The sequence below is a fragment of the Condylostylus longicornis genome, unplaced genomic scaffold (assembly GCF_029603195.1).
Source record: "Condylostylus longicornis isolate FDR11 unplaced genomic scaffold, ASM2960319v2 ptg000018l, whole genome shotgun sequence".
NCBI classification, from domain to species: domain Eukaryota; kingdom Metazoa; phylum Arthropoda; class Insecta; order Diptera; family Dolichopodidae; genus Condylostylus; species Condylostylus longicornis.
The window spans coordinates 11848773-11869527 of record NW_026577987.1 but is presented as its reverse complement, the minus strand read 5'-3'; the positions used below and the strand labels follow the sequence as shown (position 1 = coordinate 11869527).

Here is a 20755-nt window from a genome sequence, read left to right as displayed (position 1 = left end):
ATATATATAAATATATATATATATATATAAAAATAGAAAAAAAAGAAGTTGAACATGACGTGTAACTTTTATTTTCAGAAACAAAATATAACAAAAAAAAAAGCCTGAAAATGTCAAGGAACAAAAATAATAAAAATAAAAAAATGAAAAATTAAGTTAAATTTCTGTTATACTTACACATTTTGTATATTTATATTTTTTTTTTGTTTTTTATTTGCCATCTTTTCCTCTTAAAACGTGTCAGAAATGAATCCTTGAGGAATAAAAAGGAGAATTAAAATAACAAAAATAAATTAAACATAAAAAAGGAATTTTGTTTTTGTATTCTTGTGAGAACATTGAGAACAAGAGTAAATTAATATACAAATACAAACATATAAAATTCTTTCTTATATACCTAAAAAAAAACCTGTAAAATTTAATTTATTAATAATTGTGTGAGAGAGACGGGGGGAGGGGGTTGGCAGAGAAAGAGTCTGATGACGGCATACATAAAATGAAAACAATCTCTTTCGTTTTTTCTTTTAACTTAATATTTAAGGATTAAGTAATGTAAAAAAGAAATTCTGTTATTTTTATATTATTTTATTAAAATTTACCGTTATTGTTATTTACTTCTTAACTATTCCCGTTTTATTTTACTTTATTTTCTTTTTTGTACTTAAGAATTAATACAGTGAAGTGAACAAAATTAAAAAAATAAAAATTTCTTTAACATTTTTCTTTTTTCTATTATTTTCTAAGATTTTTTCTTTTTTATAAGAATTTTACGATGCGGTTACATTATATATATGAATATCAAAGGTATACTCGTATAACTATATCTAATTTGGTATAGGTGAGCATAAAAAAAAAATTAGAAAATGTTAAGAACTTGAAGAAAAATTTTAGTAAAGAGGAAAGAGTTTTTGGGGAAATTTTCGGTAGTTGAGTGAGAAAAAGGGTAAATTATATAACATTTTTGATATTCTTAAATATAAAGGTGTTATATAAGAAAATTTTATATTTCAAATGTAAGGATTTTTTATTTAAAAAGAGAATCGATGAAAAAATTATTTACGTGCTTTACCCATACAAAAATTATTATAAAAATTACCATAAATGAAGCAAAATTTTAATAAGTACAAGAAAAATGTTTTAGAATTGATAACTGGATATTTTGTATAAGTAGTTGAATCATGTAACGCGTACTTAATTAATTTGTGTGTGATTTTTTGTGTATTTTTAAAAAATGAAGATGTCCCGTTTTCTTAAAAGAAAATTGCTTAATATATTGAACGCATAAATAATGAAATTTGTAATATGGAAGAAAAATATTGATATATAAGAAATAAAATAATTTATTCCTCTGTTATTTCACTTACATTAAAGAATTTTAAATTTTTTAATTACCAATACATCATCTGTTGTTGTTTATCTTTCGATTATTAATTCTCATAAGAATAACGAATGAAATGTTCTTCATACAACCTCAGAACTGATGGATGACGTAATGAAAGCAACGAGTGAAAGTTCTCTTCAGAAATTTTAATTAAAAATATAATTACTTATAACGGATTTTAAATTTTTAGTATTTAATCTACTTCTTAAAAAAATAACCTTTTTTTATAGCTTAAAAATTGGCTTATGTATAGAAAAAATTGAAGCAAATGAAAATTCAAAAACTTAATTCGAAATGAATGAGGAAAAGAGAATTTGAATTATCAAGTTTTATTTAAAAAAAATTTTTACTTATTTTTTACTTACGGATTTTACCTTTTATTGCTTTATATAAGAAAAAATAAAATTTTGGAAGAAATAACGGACTTTAATAATTAAAATTTCGATAATATCATTTATAAAACCACAGAATACTTAATTGTTTCAAAAAAATTTTAAGAAATTTGTACTTAAATCTATATTTATCCACCTCTTTATATTTCATATTAATTTAATATCTACGTACTAATTATTTACCATAAATAATTTAAATAAATACTCAATTGTAAATTATTTTCATATACGTATATGTTATACGATTTCTGCATAATTAATTTTGTATATATATGTATGATTATATATAATATTTCTACATATATAATATATTATATTCTATATGTGTTAATTGCGATAATAAAATTAAATATTAAAATTTGATTTTATTTTTATATTTTTATCTTTCTGTATTTAAAAATAAATTTAACCATAAAAAAAAAACTAGAGAAAATGAATAAAATTTTATATACTACTTATGTATATTAGTATATACCCATCCATATATATATATATATATATATATATATATATATACATCATTTACAAATTTTATGAATCTATATACATATCTACATATTATATATGTATGTTTATTATTTTATTGTTTACCATTTTTTTTTATATCTTTTTCATTGCTATTTAAATTTGCAATCAAATATCATTGCGTATTATTTTTTTTTTTTTGTTATACACGTTTTCACATTTAATTTGCACATATCATTGCAAATAATTCAAATTACACACATATATTATAAAACAGTATATACGTTATATATAGCTGTTATATAGATTTGTATAACAAATCTACGAAACATTATATGCATAGATTTTTACATATATTTAGCGGTATTTATGGCATAAAATATAAAATAACATTTATATGTCAAATTCAATATCTTTTTTTTTATTTATTGCCATTATTTTTTCTATATACATATATACTCACTCGTAAGTCATACAAATTTCAGTATTTTGTTTTTTTATTACTTTTTCAAAGCAATTTTTATTAATTTTATTTAAAAAAATTTACAAGGGTATACGTACATAAATAAATAACTATAGATAAAATTGCATAATATATAGACAATAATTGTACAACATACATACATGTATATATACTTATATATTTACTTATATACGAGAAAAAACGTGTTATATTGCAAGTCATTTAATTTTAATGCATAGCGAAGCGATATACATATGTAAGTATGTAAGAATGAAAAGCCCACTTATGTAAATGTACTTAATTTTTTTTTTTATAGAAATTTTATATATGTACGCTATAATATTATAGTTGTTATACACTATTATAGTACAATATATAATGACATTTAAATATAATAATATTGTGAATAGGAGTATGTGTGTGTGTATATATATGATATAGTGTGTGGTGAGTTGTTGATGCCTTTTTGAATTATTTTAACATCATTTTGGCATGTAAAAAAAAATTTTTTTTTTTTTTTTTAAATTTTCTTTATTATTTTTTTTAATTTTATTTTTGTATATAAGTATGTTCGCATTTATTGGAATTTGTGACGCAATTTTGTTTTTGTATTTATAAAAATAAAGTATTTAATTTTTATTATTTTATAATTAAATAAAAATGTTCTTATAAATAGTCAATATACATACATACATACATACACTTAAAGAGGGAAAAAAATATAAACTTTTACATTTATGATTTTTGATGTGATTTTGGTTTTTTTTTCTAAAATAAAATAAAAATCGTTTAAAATATAAACATGCAATATTTTTGGCTTCATACATATACATGTACATATACGTGAATATATAAAAGTATAAAATAATTAGATAATTATTTTAAATTTATTGAAGAACAAAATGTTTTAAGCAAAGTAGATTTATGTGTATTTAATTTTATTATATTAAATTAAAATCATGTATTAAATTAGACAAGGTGTACATTAATTTTAAAATGTACATATATTTTTTTTTACGGTATTTATAAATAAATATATTTAAATGTGATATGCTGAATTTTAAGAGTGTAATTGATTAATTTTAAAATAAATAATTTGAAATATTATAAAAGCATTGTTAATTAATTCGTAATATTAATTTAATTTTACGAATTAGTAAAATCAGAATAAATAAAAGATGTACGGTAAAAGCTACATACATTAGAACACACACGTGTGCATAATAATGTTCGTATAAACGAATTTCTTATAAACTTTTTCTTACAAACATTTTGTAAATGTACATAATTAGATATATAATAATATACATATAACTATTAATATTTTTATTTAACAAAATTAAATAAATTGAAATTACATAAAATAAAAATCATATTCAAAATATTTTGGAATTCATACAATATTTTTATATTTAAATATATTCGAATTAATTTATAATATTAACAAATGAAGGGTATAAATTTTATTAAATTAAATTCAAAAGTAGTTTACTTATTTACTTAACAATTTAACTGATATTTAAATTTTCGAAATTTTGCATATTTATTGGCGTATGCAAATTTATTATTAAATATTTTTTAAGTACAGCATCTATTAATTTTTGGTTTATAATTAGTTTTCGGTTTGATCTATAAATTATAAATAATTATATTAATTATGTAGTAACAATTTGTTTTTGATCCCTTGCTCCACTTGGGAACATTAATATCTTCCACTTGATTTCTAAAGTCTCAGTTTTACAGATCATTGAACTAACAACTGTAAGCGATGACCAGTCTGGCGCAGTTTTTTCTTTGTATTATATATTGAAGATTATTGATATTTATTGTATATTTTTTTTTTGTATGCAATATCGAATATTATGGGAATATTATGAACCTATGGTCCATTATTTTTAAATTAACATTTTGGTTTTATAATATTGTATATTAAGCTATATAATTATTAAATATAATTATTATGGTGACCTGACTAGGATTTAAACCGGAGACCCTTCGGTTGAAGGCTGCGGCGCAATAACCACTGCGCTATTTACCAGATATGTACAGTAAATTTTAAAAGAAGATACTCAATTGTAATACAATTTTTTATTAAAATAAAATGATTAATGTTCTGAATCTGCTTTTTTTTTCTTAGAAATTATATTCCTACATGTACATACATACATACATTCGAGATTGTTATATATAACAAATTTGAATGAAAATTTTAATTATCATTTTTAGTTTAGGTGTTTACAAAATAATCAAACTTATGTATGTACTATAAATATCATTATTGGGGTGAATCATTTTCCGTAGTTCCTGATTTCAGAATATTTTACGTATTTTAATTTTTAATTTGTTTTTCTAAAAAATAATAAATATTTTTATATTAGTGCCGTAAAAAATTATATATTTATTAATATGTACTAAATTTGTAAAGTAATAAGAAAATATTTATAAAAAAAATATTGTAAAGCATTAAAAGATTTTTATGTAGTACATTGCATATATTACGTGTGTTTTAAATTAAAATTTCTTAAATGAAAACATAAAAAAATTCCAAAATAAGTGAAAGCGGTCGAAATTTTTTTTTATTATAAAATAATATCTTCTCTATTAAATTAGATATATTAAACTTTTTACATAATTATACAACATACTTAATAATGTTATACGGACATACATATATATTTAAATTTAATATAAAAGTTTTATATTAAAATTATGTACTACTACATATATGTATATTAGAATTTTTTAAAGTATAACATATTTTATCCAATTTAGAAAGAACGTTTCTATAAAAAAATTTTATATACGTCCTATGAATAAGTAGTATGTTGAAATAGACAAATAATAGAAAAATTTTGTTTTACTAGTGCGCATATTGTATAACATATAAAAATACATTTATTATTTACATAATATGTATATGTATTTATGTATATACGCATACATAATGTGTGCCTTTCAATATATAAATAAACAAAGAATTTTCGTATGTAAATGCATAAAAGAAAATTCTTTTATTTCTCTCTCTCTCTCTCTCTCTCTCTCTCTACTTATTTTGTTTGTACGTAGAATATGTTTAAGAAGTCAAAATAAGAATAACTGTTAATAAGTACAATAATAAAATTATATACGCAATAGTGTTATACTTATAGAAACATATGCATGCTCCTTATAATTTGTATATTATATTTTACATTAAATAATAAGTATATAAGATATTTATGGGAATAAATAGATACATAATTGTTTATACATAATATAAGTACATAATAGAGAAAATGTAAAAGAAACTAAAATAGACTTAAAAACAAAATAATGAAAACGAAAATAAAACAATGAAAATTATTGCATTGAAATAGACATGAGAAAGAGAGGAATTAAAAGAAAATGATAATAACAAAAAAAAAAAAATAACAATAATAACAAGAAAAGAAAACCTTGAAATTACTCTTTGAAAAAATCAGATTTTCTGATACTTTTACACAAACACACATAGGCATATAAATATGCAATAATTTACAGTACATTAAAAGGCATAAAATTTAGTCCAACAATAAATTTTTTCTCTAACTTGTTGTAAAATTTTTCTAAAATAAGTAGCTTAAAAAAATTATCATTTTAATTATTTAATGAAACAAAAAAAGTAAAAGAGAAAATAATTTTTCATTTTCATTATATTGGTTTCTGTATAGCACAAAATTCATGTATAACAAAAATTATAAAATATTGTACCATACTATGAATGAGTCATACTTATTAAATTTACATGCATAAATTAAATAAAATGTACGTATACTTAATTATCTAAATATAAAAATATAAGTAATATAACAGTTTCTATTATTGTATATAAGAATATAAATTTCTAAATTTATTTAATATTATTATAAAGATTATTACTTATAGTACTAAAAATAGTATTGCTCATTATTTTATATAATTAAGTATATTCTTAGGAATTTTGTTATAATTATGTAGTACAATTATATTTATATTATAAATATTGATTTTTTGTTTTTTTAAATGAATCACATTTTATTATAGTTTAACTATACGTATATATATCTAAGAAAATATAATTACATATATTATATCTAATTATATAACAACTAAAATTATAAGGTTTAGTTGTACTTAATATGAATATAAATAGTTATAATTGTATGACAACTAAATAAATATGTATAATAGTTATTCAGAAGATATGTACACGTAATTTATATCTAAATAAATAAATGTACAAGCTTATATGTGCATATGTACGTATATAAATGAAATTGAACAAGAGGTCTAACTATTTGTTCTGAATTTTTTGTATAATGTTGTCCTTAAAATTTTTACATTATTTTAATTTAAGGTTGATCTGGTTTTAATGTTTATTTGTACTTACAAGATTTATATAGAAATTGTCATTCGTATAATTAATGCTCTTTTAACATTTATAACAGTTGAAATTTAAAATTTATACGGATGTACTTTCCTACTTATAGAAGTACTTATATGCATATAATATATACTTAGGTACTTAAGACTTAGTAATGTTATTTATTCTAATGTTAATTTAAATTGAGATTATTGTCTAATTTTTAATGATTTCTCGGTTTTCTTTAAGGTTTGAAAGATGTCATTTGATTTTTAATATTTATTTAAATTAAAATATTTAAATTAAAATATTAATTCTAATTAAATTTAAAATTAATCCATTAATAATATTGGGCTTTATGAAAAAATTTTAAAAATAAATGTGGAGCAGTTTAAAAAGTTAAAGAATTAAATTTAAATTTTTATTGTTGAGAATCAGATTAATCGCACGTTAGTTGGGCTTTATTAAAACTACACTCATTTTTCAATATCTCATAATTAATTTATTAATAGAGGAATTGAATAACTTTCTGAATCAAAAACTAACTTGACCAAATTCACTTTATGTATTTTTGTGTTTGTGGTTTATGTTGCGAATTTGCTTCTAATATCGCCTACTTCTTTAAAAATGTAAATTCAAGCATAACTATTTCCATTTTTCACCATTATGAATTTACTTATAATTCTTATTGATTCTAGTCTAGGTCTAGATAATGCATTCTTGAGAAACTGGTTAAATTCTAAAACTGGTATATATGTATTATGTTTGTATTTCTCATTTCCTGTGAAGAAAAAAAGAGATTTAATCACATACTTAACAACTATAATGTTGCGTAAGAAGAATTCCAATAAATTTTCACTAAATATGTATAACAAAAAAATTTCAAAAGAATAACACAAAAAATAACAATAAAATTTTTTACTTTGAAAATCCAGACACAATTTTTAAATGGATAAAAAAAAAAAAACTCTAAAAATAAAAGAGCAAGGAAATTTTTCTGGAACAAAGGAAAAATTTTAAAATGAAAAATGTGTGTACGCGCGTGTGTATGTATGTAATTATGTAGAAAAGAAATAGAATAAGTAATAATTATTGTGCATATTGTATAAGATTTTTTGTAAATAAATTTCAGCAGCACCATACGCTGGCACTAGTACAAAAGAAAGAAAAAAAGAACAAGTATCTGTGGGAGATTAACGTTTTATTTAGAAAATGGAAAGAAAGAATTTTATAATTTTGTACAACATGGTGTGGTGTGGTGAATTTCTTTGTTAATTTTCTTTTCTTCTCGTTTTTTATAAAATGCTTTTTGGATTTGATTTTTCCTCATCTTCGTTTTTTGCTCATTTTTGTGAATACAAAATGGTAATTTTACGGAAATAATGAAATTTTTTTATTTTTCTTTTGAAATACAAACAGAAGAAGCAGACAAACTCTTTTAGTAGTTATAAGTTGACTCTTTTTTTTTCGTGCAAGGAATTTAAAATGAAAAATAAAAACGTGAGTGAGTGATTTATAAAAAACTAACCATGGCATTAAAACTGTTTTTTTTTTTTTGGTTTAGTTTTTCAGCGGAATAAAATTTCTTGAAAAACATTTGATACACATTCAAATTGACCATGTTTAATTACTAATGCGTTTTTTGCTTCTTTTAAACAAATTCTATAATCGAAAACTTCGAATAATCTATAAGTAAGTAAATATGTATCATATGTTCGGCTGAGAGTTAGAAATTTAAAGCTTGTTTTAGCTGCAATGTTAATAATTACATAAAAACTTTTGAAAATTTTAACATGAGTTCTGAAATCAGTATACTCAATTAGCTTTGTTTATCATATTTTTTAAATTATCAGTAGAAATGTTAAAATGGTAGACTGTTTTCAGAATTTCCTTGGCATCAAAATTAGCATCGGTACACAATTTATTTTTTAATGTTCCGATCTCAAAGATTCCCATTTTGGCGTCCCTAAACTCGAAAAGTAGATCCCAAAAAGGAAAATATCATTAAGTGTTCATTTGGATGCATTCTATCACCCTGCTTTGAGAATATCATCCAGTCTCGAACCATATTCTTAATGTTGTTAGCTGTAATCTTTAATAATAATTAAAGATAATTTTTAATTGATAAAGAATATGAAAATAATTTTTTTAATTGCATTTAATAAAAAAAATTTTAAATTGAGTAAATTTGTTATTTAATTATTTTAAATTAAATAAAATAATCTTTATGAATAATATCGGAATTAATTAAATATTACAATTTAAATTGCTAGTTGTAAGTATGTATTCACAATAATCTCAAGTAAAATTTTTAATGAACTTTTACTTACACTTTGTTTACTATTGTAAAGTCACTGTATATTTATAATGACAGCAATAGACATGTATTTAAATATGTATACTTCTCACCTAAGTGAGTTATTCCGAAAAACATGAATTAAATTTAAAATATACTCACATATGTATATGTTTACATACATGAACTTTTTATACTTACAAATTGTATAAGCTCGTGTGATTGTAATATTTTTAAAAATGAAAAATATACCTATCTACTTTTATTTTTTTTTTATTAATTAACTTATTTCACCTGTAAAATATAATTACAATATGGTATTTCAAAATTAAATATGTATACGCACATAATTACATACATACATACTTAGTAGATTGTATAAATCTTTATTAATATATATGCTTGTTAGTCATTAAATAAGTGTGTATTCAAAAGAAATACATACATATATGTACATATATGCAATTACATTAATGCCTACATGCTCATATACATGTATGTATACAATGTAAATAATATTTCCTCCCCAATCTACTTTGCATTTTATATAGAAAATTAAAATTACAAAAAAAAAAAAAAAAAAAAAAAACAAAATAATAAAAAATTTCCACATGACTTCGGGTTACTATAAACAATGAAAAGTAAAATAAGAACAACAATAATAATAAAAACAACAACGGCAACAGCAACATAGAAAATTGCATGTTCATTAAACGTGTTTATTCTTTTTTTTTTTATTTTGTGCATGATTATCATTATATACATACATACATACATTTTATTTCTTTGGCACAAATATTTCGCGCTCTCAAATTATGCAAAATAAGTTATTCGTGAAAAACAACAAAATAGCAACAACAACAACAACAACTGCAACAGCAACATTAAAATAATAATAAAAAAAATTGCATACTATTGCGTGTGGTATCATTTTAAAAAATTGCAATAAAAACGTACATTGTTAGTAAGAAAAAAAAACAAAAAAACAACAACAAGTTCACAGCGAAAACATACCAGGCATGTGCAACATTTTTACTCCGCTTTTTTTTTCATTCTTCTGAATTTTTTTGTTTTTTAGTTGAGTTGAATTTTTGCCTTGTTTTTTTTTAATTTTACTATTTTTGCTGCAAAAGCGATATTTAAACACAGAATCACGGGAAAGAGAGAGATAGACAGAGAGAAAGAAATAAAAAAAAAGAAACTTGTCCGGCGTAAACTGTAATTAAAGTGTGAGTAAAAAAGTAACTAAAAAATAAAACACAAAAAAAAATATACAGAAATAAACGTCAAGAAAATAACAAAGCATTCACTTGCAATTCTCGTTCAACACATTGTAAATTTGTAAAAAAAAAAAAAAAAAGAGAAAAAAAAAGTATAAAAAAGTTGTAGAACTTTTCCAATTTTATTTTTGTTTTTCGTTTTTGTATTTAATTTTTCATTGCTTATGAGTTCACAGACCGCAAAACAGTTGGTTTTCTTTTTTTTTTTTTGCTTTAAAGTTGTTCAGGTTTTCATGAATTTAAAAAAAAAAGTATTACCAAACAATGTTATTTAACTAAAGAAAAAAAAAGAACGAAAACGTTTCTATTGTATTGAAATAGATGTTTGAATAACTGGTCTTTCCTGACTGATTTGTTCCTTCTAAATGATTACTTGGAACAAACTAACATGCATGGGAGACAAACAAAATGCCAATAAGACTGAATTTTAAATGACAAGAAAATAAATTCGAATTAGATTTAATTTGATTGAGTACCAGATATAAGTGAGTATATCTGAACTTCTTCTCAATGATAGAAAAATGCTCATTATTAAAGTATTGTATCTAGCAATTGAATCGTGAATATCTCTAACTGATTTATAACTTTCATTGTCAGGTAATCACTGGCAACAAGTGAATTCTTCTGTGTATAAAAAATTTCGTATACAAATAAATATTAAATTTTCTTTGCATCACACAAGTCCTCTGATTCACTAACATGAGTTGTACATAAAACAAATTTGGCTAATGCGCAATAAACGAGTTAGAAATAGCAATTCCGATGTACATAATATTAAATTTTGACAAAATATAATTTAAAAACATATTTTCGAGAAAATTTTCATAACAATGTATTAACCTTCTTAGCATTATTTAGGCCTAATTTGTGTTCAGTGCTTTCCCTTACTATTTAATATCTATACAGAGTTACTTTCTTTTTACGAAATTAAAAATGTCAGCTCGTATTTGCTATCATAGAAATTATTTTCCTAAAATTTTAATTAGTTTTGCTTCTGGGCCTTGTTTTACTCGGTTCTATGGCGGAGATGAATAATTTTCGCTTCGCTTTAAAATTTGACTACTTCGTTACATCAAATCCTCTGTTTCTCATTTACATTGAGAAGATTATTTCGTAATTTTATAATTATTAAGCGATTGATAACATTATAAAATTATATTCAACATTATTCATCTTATCTTTTAAAATCATCCTATTCATGTTCAAATTTTTCAATATGCAAGACAATTTTTCATATGTGATTTCGGATTACCGCCTTTATAATTCGACCTTATTCATATTTTTAATTCTAATCACTCAATTCAACTTAACAACAATAATGAACCTGATTCTTTTGAAGTAATAAAATAGCGTCAACACTTTTTTTTTTTTATTTTTTAACCCTTTTTTTGACTATTAACTGGAAAAAATGTAAAAATAAACAATGTATGTATACATGTACGTGAATTTGTGATTAAAATGTTGAAATTTAATTTTATTACAATTATTGTGTGGTTTTGTTTTTTTTAAATTTTTTTGTTACAATGACTCTTTAATTTCAGAAAGAAAACAAAAATTTAAGGAAAAAAAAAATATTTTTTTTTTACCTCTCAAAATGGCGTGTCAATTGAGCATAATTTTTGTAATTGACTCAGTTGCCGTGCCGTGCATGTTGTTGTTGTTCGTTTTTTTCTTATTATATTGTTAATGCAAATTTTGAAGGCCAGATGCCGTTTTCTTTTTTAATTTTTTTTTTTTTAGTATTTTAACTGTTATTAATAATATGGTTCGGTTTTTTTTTTGTATTTAAGTGAAAAAAAAAGTAAAATTGTTTTAAAAGCAAAACAAAAGGCATAATGTGAGTTGAATATTAAATATTATTATCTCTTTTAATCCTACATGCTTATTCATTCATACATGCATACAAACGTATACATATGTAAACGTGTGTGTAGCTTTAATTTGATTTTTAACAAAAAAATGCAAATATTGCACGCTTTTTGTTGTCTTTAATTTATTCACTTAATTTATGTATGAAAATTAAATTGTATTGCTTCAAGTTATTTAAAAAAAAAATCAAATTTAAATTCATGATTTAACATTGAAACTTTGATTTTTAAATTTGACATTTAGTATAATTTTTTCGTAGATTACGAAATTGAAATGTTAAAAAAATATTTAATTATTATGTGAGGTGTTTTAAAAGGAAAACAAAAAAAACATTTTTTTTTGCATATTAAGTAAAAAATTTTAATTTATAATTAAGAAAAAAAAATAATAGCATTTTTTATAAATAGTGTAGAAGTTTTTGTTGACATTTTATTAGTCAATTAATTTCAAATGAAAAATATGTACATATGTATGTATGTATTCGAAAATATGAACTTTGAATTTGAAGTTGCATAACGATATGTGAACAGAATTGCCGATTTTTTAGTTTTAAGTAATATTAAAGATTTTCGTAAATGAACATCAAATATACTACAAAAATGTAATGAATAACGCAATATATTTTTGACAATTCTATAAAAGCAAAATGGTTTGTGTGATTAAACTGCGCGCAACTAATAGCAATTTTAACTAAATTACTTATACATAATTTAGCATAGAATTGTTTTGCTATATTTATTTGTAAACACAAATTTAACAAAGTTTTTACGCAGTTATATATTGCAATATTCTGTGCTCATGAACAGTTCTGATAATTGTGATCGGATATCGATGATACTCTCCGAGACATTGTTTTAGTATACTTAATAATTTTTAGAAGCAATGAATACAATATGAATGACAAAGCCCAATTTCAATTACAATAAAAATTATTTTTCTAGTATATTGTTTTTTAATAATTATTCTTTGAGCAGTTGGTTATTTACATAGAATTATACACCATGCAGCTACTAATTTATTTTGCTAAAAGATACAGAGCTAAAAAGATTCCTAAAAAATATTACTTATAGAAAAAATATAGTCATTTTACCAGTATCTATAAATTTTAATTAGAAATTTTTATGTAGTTTACCATTTTTAATTACAATTATACTGTTATTAATATTGCATATATTATGGGGTCATAATTGTATAAGCTTACAAAAGATCAAATATTAAAAATTATTTCTAAAGGAAAAATTAATCCAATACAATCTATAGAATACAATTTCAGAAATCGATTTCAAATTTTTATTGACTTTATTTTAAAGTTATACATTTACTCAAATGAAAAATTTTTTAATATTTTCTTCAACCATGTTTCAACCATCAAATACTTGATGAACTAGTCTATTAACTATTCAACATATTGAAAACTTGTTATGTTTACAACGTGTTGAGGGATCTAGTTGAATAGTGGATGGGTGGGCAGGATTAGAATTTCAAAAATAAGTAATTACTTACTTGTTATTGTTCATGAATATCGAATAAAAATTTAAATTAATTTTCAATTTTATATTACAATAGTAATGTAATTCCTAAAATAAATATAAAAGGTTTCTTATTATAAAATCTTAATTAAATTTATAACGTGAATGCCAATTGAAAAATAATTTAATAAATTTTATGATCGTGTTTAAATATTAGTAGATGTTAAATAATTCCAAATACAATTGTATATACATGAGATACGTCTTTATTTTAATTTAGGATCAAATTAACAAAAATATATATATAATTAAATATGTACATATAATATACATAAATGTAATATCATACAATATTTTAAAACGACAATAATAAGAATTATCTTAATAATTATCAAAAATTAAATAATATCTCAAAAAGGAGTCGAAAGACATAAAAACTGGAAAAAAAAAATTTCAAAAATTCTTAACATATATAAAAAAAAATACAATTATTTTGTCATTTACCGCGTACTTATTATCATCATTAACATTTTTATTTTATCCAATTATAAATAAAATATACAAAATACTCAAACTCACTTATACAATATCTAAGCATTCATACATGATACAAAGTGTGTATATACATATGTATATGTAATTTTATAGACGTACATTATATTCTATAGACGTGTTCATTATAAAGTATTACATAACAGTATAATTATCCGAGATCAAATAACAAGTAACACAAAACAAAAACAAATTTAAAATTTCGCGAGTTGACATTTTTAATAATATACCATAACCATATACTTTACTTATTTAAATACCAAAGTTAGCTTATAATTATAATTCTTATTTAAGTATTACCGACATACATACTAACTTACATATGTATATATCCATATATAAATTACGCGGAGCAAAAATAAAGATTGAAAATGTCTTTCAATAAATTTTTGTTGTTTTCTTTTCTTAAGTTACTTACTTACCTTCAAAAAGAAACACAACGCGAAATATTACTCACCTTTAAGTAAAGAATAAGAAACCATCGGCACACATCCACATATTTTGTATATATGTATTTATTTTTATATATAAGCACTTGTGATATTTTTCTCTTACTTTTTTGAAATTTAATGTTTATTGTACATAAAAAAAAAAATAACAAAATCTTAATGAAATCTTTTTTTCCCTCTTTTTTTTTTTTTGTTACAATTGAATTTTTATCGTATATAAATAACAACAACTTTCAATTCAATGCAATTATTATTTTTGTGGATCATGTACATACATACATATTTAAATACTTACATACATACATTATGTGTGATTACATGCAATACATGTAAGTGTATAAGAGATCAGTCAAGGTGAAACACCTGATAATTACTCAAAGTCATCATCAGAAGCTTAAATAACAAAAAAACAAAAACCTGAGTAACGAAGTAACACAAAGTAAAAAAAGAAATAAAGTAAATTTAAGAAAAAAAAAATTAAATTGTTTTTTGTTAAAAAAAATAAGAAAATAAAATAAAAACATTAAAGGAAAGAAGACAAAAATTGTACTTATGTACTTGCTTACTTACCAAAAAAAAAAAAAATTCAAATTTAAAAGGGGGAACCAATCTTACATCTACTGATTTTTTAACTTGTTTACTTTTATGTTGTTAGATCTGTAAAAGACATGCTTTTCAACTAAATAACAAAAAGAAAACAAAAATACACAATTTTTATCCCTTTACATCTCTTTAATTTCCTATTTATAAAAAATCACGAATTTTATTTAAAAGCAAAAAAAAAAACGAAACATAAACAACTGACATGACACACATTGTTAACATACATACATACTTATGTATTGTATATATAGATGTATGTACATGAACTTGTATGTGTACTGAAAATAATTGTTCAAATTCTCTTAAATAATTCATTGTAAAATTAAAATAACAATTTTGTGGTGGCGCCATCTATTTTATTTCTTATAAAATTTATTTAAACATTTGAAATTTTTGCATTTCATTAAAAAGAGTTCAACAGCATTGCAATAAAACTAATAAGCTAAATTCGGTAGAAATTTGACAAAACCCGATTTTTTGACCAACTTGACTTAGTGGTAAAAATAAAATGGTAAATAGTTAATAATTGCATTACCAGAACTTCATGAGCAAATTAAGAAATAAAAATATTAAAATTTGTTGTTAGCCATAACCAGATAATCCTAACTAATCAAATTTACAAAGTTGCAAAACCTGATATTTACCTAAGCGAGATTGACAAATTTCCCGATATCGGGTTTTGGCTAATTTTCACAGAATTATTTTTGATAAACGTCTGAGATATTTCACAAAAGTATCTATTTGTGTATGTTCGGACTTTTCTCTTTGTCAAACCTTTAGGATTCATTAAATTTAATATCATTAAATTGTCTATTGAAATTATAAGTACTAAGGAATTCTTTTGTATGCTATGGGCAAATATGTGTTATGAGCAAATATATATTATGAGTTTGAGCCACTGGATTTTAAGCAGAGTTATTCGCCGCATTTTGAAATTGATTGGGCCGAATGTTGCCCAATGGACGCACTTTGCCGATGGCTGTTTTGAATGTATCAATGATTTAAATGCTGGGTAATAAGTTTTAAAATTTGAATACTAGCATATGCAATTTTCATCATAAAATTCTCAATTTATGAATCTGAAATTTAATACAAACTTTTACTAGATATTTTTAATAGCAAATTCTCTAAAAAATTTAAATTTTGCGAGTTAGAATTTTAAAAATTTTCTTTTACAACCGCTTCTGAACACAGCCTGATTGCAATAAACAAAAAAGTAATTAGAAAATTGGAAGCTTTACTAAACACGGCTTGCTGTAATTCAATATAGGATTGGAATCACTAATAAATAACCATTTGTTATCATGTTAAGTATCTTGACTTTAATACTTAAACTATAAAACCTAAAATGATGTGCCAATTCAAATCTTTTACTTTTTTTCTCTCTATATTTCCTCTATATTTCGACTCTACAAATCTCATTCTTGCTTCTAACTACATTTAGTTTGAAATACTTATTTTGTGTTAAAATATAAAAATATTCCATTAATTTTATTACTCTACATATTTCTGTATAAGTATGTTAGGTTAACTATAATATTATTTGAATTCTACAGAAAAAATATAAAACTCAATTATTAACTACAAAACTATAATAACCCCGTACTCATAAACTCCAATAATATATAAATATGTCTGTGCCGTATTGTACAAAAATATCAATATTAACTTCCATAAATACACATTCATACACATGATGATATGCACGTATTAAATAAAGGTTATAAAATTTCAAAACTATGCGAAGATTTCAAAGATATGCGAAGGTGGTAAATAAGAGCAACAACTGTAATAGCATTCAACATTCATGGAACACAAATTTCGTATTATATACAACGCTTTTAAAGGTTTAAACATTTTATAAGAATAATGTACATATTTAAATCTAGATTTCTTTATACGTACATACATACATACACGCATATGTTTATTACATTCTAAAATCTGAATATGTAGTTCTAAGTGAGTCAATTTTAATAGCAATGTGATGAACAACAACACCCTCCCTCCCCTTCTCTTTCAGTATATATTTTATAAAATGAAAACTGCGAAACGATACTTTTACAATGACTTGTATGAAAATTTTTTTTTCCTTGTTTTTATTAAAATTTTTTTTTATTCCATAAATAACAAAAATTCTTTCATTCTCCTCACGTTACCAACAGCAAAAAAAAAATATTATGGCTTAACTTTGTTGCTATTACTAGTTGCCGTGCCGCTAACTTTGAAGATTATTCCATATCGGCGGGGTTCAGTTATAAGTTGTTTTTCTTTGGTTCTTTATTTAAAATTCATCCCATAATAATGTAGGTATGCTTGTATAAAATTTAATGTTTTTTTTTTATAATTTTGGTTGTTCAGGTTTTTCTCTTTCTGAAGCCTATATCATTATTGTGATATAAAAGAAAATAAGATTGGCAACCAAAAATCAAAGAGTAGAAAAAAAAAATGTTGAAAAACCCGAAATCTTTTTTAATTTTTTTTTTTATTTTTTAATTTTTTGAACAAAAAACGCTTTTTAAGGTTACAAATCGTAAATATAGCAAGCAGTTAAAAAAAATGAAGAATATTTTATGTAGAAAATTTAATACAAAACTTTGCAGTGATTCTTCATTATTGTTGGGTTTAGGGATTGGAAAGTACAAATTTTTTTTTAGAAATTTTAATAGTAAGACTTCAAAAATTTGTTAATAATAATTTGGGTTGTTCATTAACTATAGGATTCCGACAAAATTAAAAATTCGAAATTGGTTAAAATTTTAATAGTAATTATTAATGATGTGAGTTAGCTGAGCCAGTCGCCGAAATTCAAAGTTAAAAATGTTTGTTTTGGTTTCTCTTTTATAATTTTAATTATAAGAGGGTATTTTTGTTGATTGATTTATTAAGAACTGCTTAATTATTAATTCTATTAAACTGATAGCGGAAAATATACGTAAAATTGTTTGTGTATAAAAAATGTCAAGTCCCAATTCCAATCCGTTAGGAAATAAGTAAGTCATAAATATTAATTTGACTTGACAATCTGATCACTCACTAGCAGTTAATTGGCTAATCTTAATTACCAGCTGATTTTAATTAAGTACTTTCTATATTTTTCAATTTTAGAATTGTCTCTAAAACTTCGATACCTTGCAACACCTTACTAAATAAATTTGTTCTAGAGTTTAAAAAGTTCTGAAACATGATACAAAATTTTTAATATTTTTTTGGCACAGATTGAGAAATCCTATTACATAATGCCGTACTTATTATAAACCAAAAAAAAACACGAAAATTTCTTATTGCTATTCCTCTATCTACTCCAAAGTATCTATCCTGTCTCTACAATATAAAAACCTCTTGTATTTTTTATACTAAAAGGGAAGAGACACTGCGCAAAAACGGAGAAAAATTTCAAATTTTGTTTTTTTTTTTCATTTTATTTTTTTGGCTTTGGTTGCTCTACTCGTATAATACAAAAAAAAACAGTTTAATATTGCAGGCAACATAAATAGCAGACGGCATTCATAGCACAAGCACATGGCTTTTTTTTTTTTGTCTTTCCTTTTACACACAATGAATTTTCTTTCCCATTTTAAAATTTTACCATTACGTGTTACATTCATACATTCAACTGTACACACAGGTACATATATATACAAGTGTAATTTTTTATTATATAATATGTAGGTGTACGTGCACTGAGTATTTATGTATGTTTGTATATAAAGGTGAAAATTTTTATATGATATAAAGTAAACCAAGGTAAATTAAGGTGGTTATTAAGGATTTTCAATTATGTTGATTCAACATTTTTTTTTTTTTTTTAGAATTTTCTTGATGTTTTCATGCTGTTTTGCTTTATTTGTTTTTTTTTTTTCGTAAAAAATTGCCATTATTTTTCGTTGTTCCCCATTCTCTTCTTACTCTTTACGTTAAATACATATTTTACCTTTGAGGTTTTTTCTGTAAAATAACGTGGTGTACATATAGGTATATTGAATTCCTGTTTTTTTTTTTTAAAGGGGATTTGGATGATGGGCAAGTGAAAATATTTTGTAATTTTTTATAATTTTTTTTTCACTGTTTTTGCTTTTCTGTTAAATTTGTAACATATTATTGGGTACGTACGTTGGTATGTTAGTAACCTAAGGATTTTGGTCGATTTATTAAAAATCTCATGTATGACGTGTAGGTATGTGCAAATGTATGTGTATATGGATATGATTTGTTGCCTGTCATACATTAATTATTTATTTTCATTTTATAGGTTTTACAAAATTTCGCATTTTCTCTTGTTTTTTTTTCTTTTGCTTTATTTTTTACGTACCTATACATTTAAAAATAATTTTTTTCTTATTATTTTTTATTTTTCTAATAATCTAAAAACCTACGTAAAAATTCTTTTTATAAATTTTCTCGTGAATTTTTTTTTTTTAATTTTTTAAATGATGTGGCGAATGTTTTTAGTTATGAATCATGAATTGTTTTTGTTTTTCTCCTTTTTGTAATGTGATAAAGGCGAAATATTTAAATTATTAAAAATAATAAGAAAAAGAAAAAATTGAGGTAGGTACTAAATGGAAATACATGTATATACAAACATACATGTTCATTTTAAGAAAATATATGTACATATATTAATATTAAATGAGGAATCAAGAAAAAAAATCCTGTATAATTTTTTAATATTAAAGGAAAAAGAAATAGCTCAATTTTGGATAAATAAATTTTCTTACAAGACCTTTAAATTGTTATATATGTAAATGTATATAAAAAGGTCAAAATTTATTTTTGTTTTAAGAAAATATTAATGTTACATACTTCTATATAGATATATTATGTATGCAATATTCAAAGTATGTAAGAATTGTATGAAATTTATGATTTAATGTACAATTTATTTAATCGTTATGATCTTGATATTTAAAAATGATTAAATATGTAAAAAAAAATGATATTCATAAAATCAACGGGATACGCCAACGCGTATACCAATTACAAATTAAATTTTTCTTTAGTAAATTCTTTAAATAAAGTTTTCTTTTTATAAAATTAATTAAAAACCAATAAACCAAAAAGTTATTTGTTATACATAGGGAGGGGATAATTGTGTAAACACCAGAATTTGTTAAACATAATATGTGCATAAAAATTCTGTTAAAAAAAATGGAAATTAAAATTGAGGTGCTCA

At 22.3% G+C, this 20755-nt stretch overlaps 2 protein-coding genes across 3 annotated transcripts in view; both read left to right on the top strand.

Annotated features, from left to right (window-relative positions):
* The window catches only part of LOC129606405 (probable serine/threonine-protein kinase DDB_G0282963), a 196605-nt gene that overhangs the window by 157843 nt on the left and 18007 nt on the right, over positions 1-20755 (top strand). The window lies entirely within an intron of this gene.
* The window catches only part of LOC129606406 (G-box-binding factor-like), a 116196-nt gene continuing 105418 nt past the window's right edge, over positions 9978-20755 (top strand). For both annotated transcript variants that reach the window (XM_055516729.1, XM_055516727.1), the window contains exon 1: positions 9978-10586. The gene's annotated coding sequence lies outside the window, so the exon portion shown is untranslated. The remainder of the gene's footprint in view (positions 10587-20755) is intronic.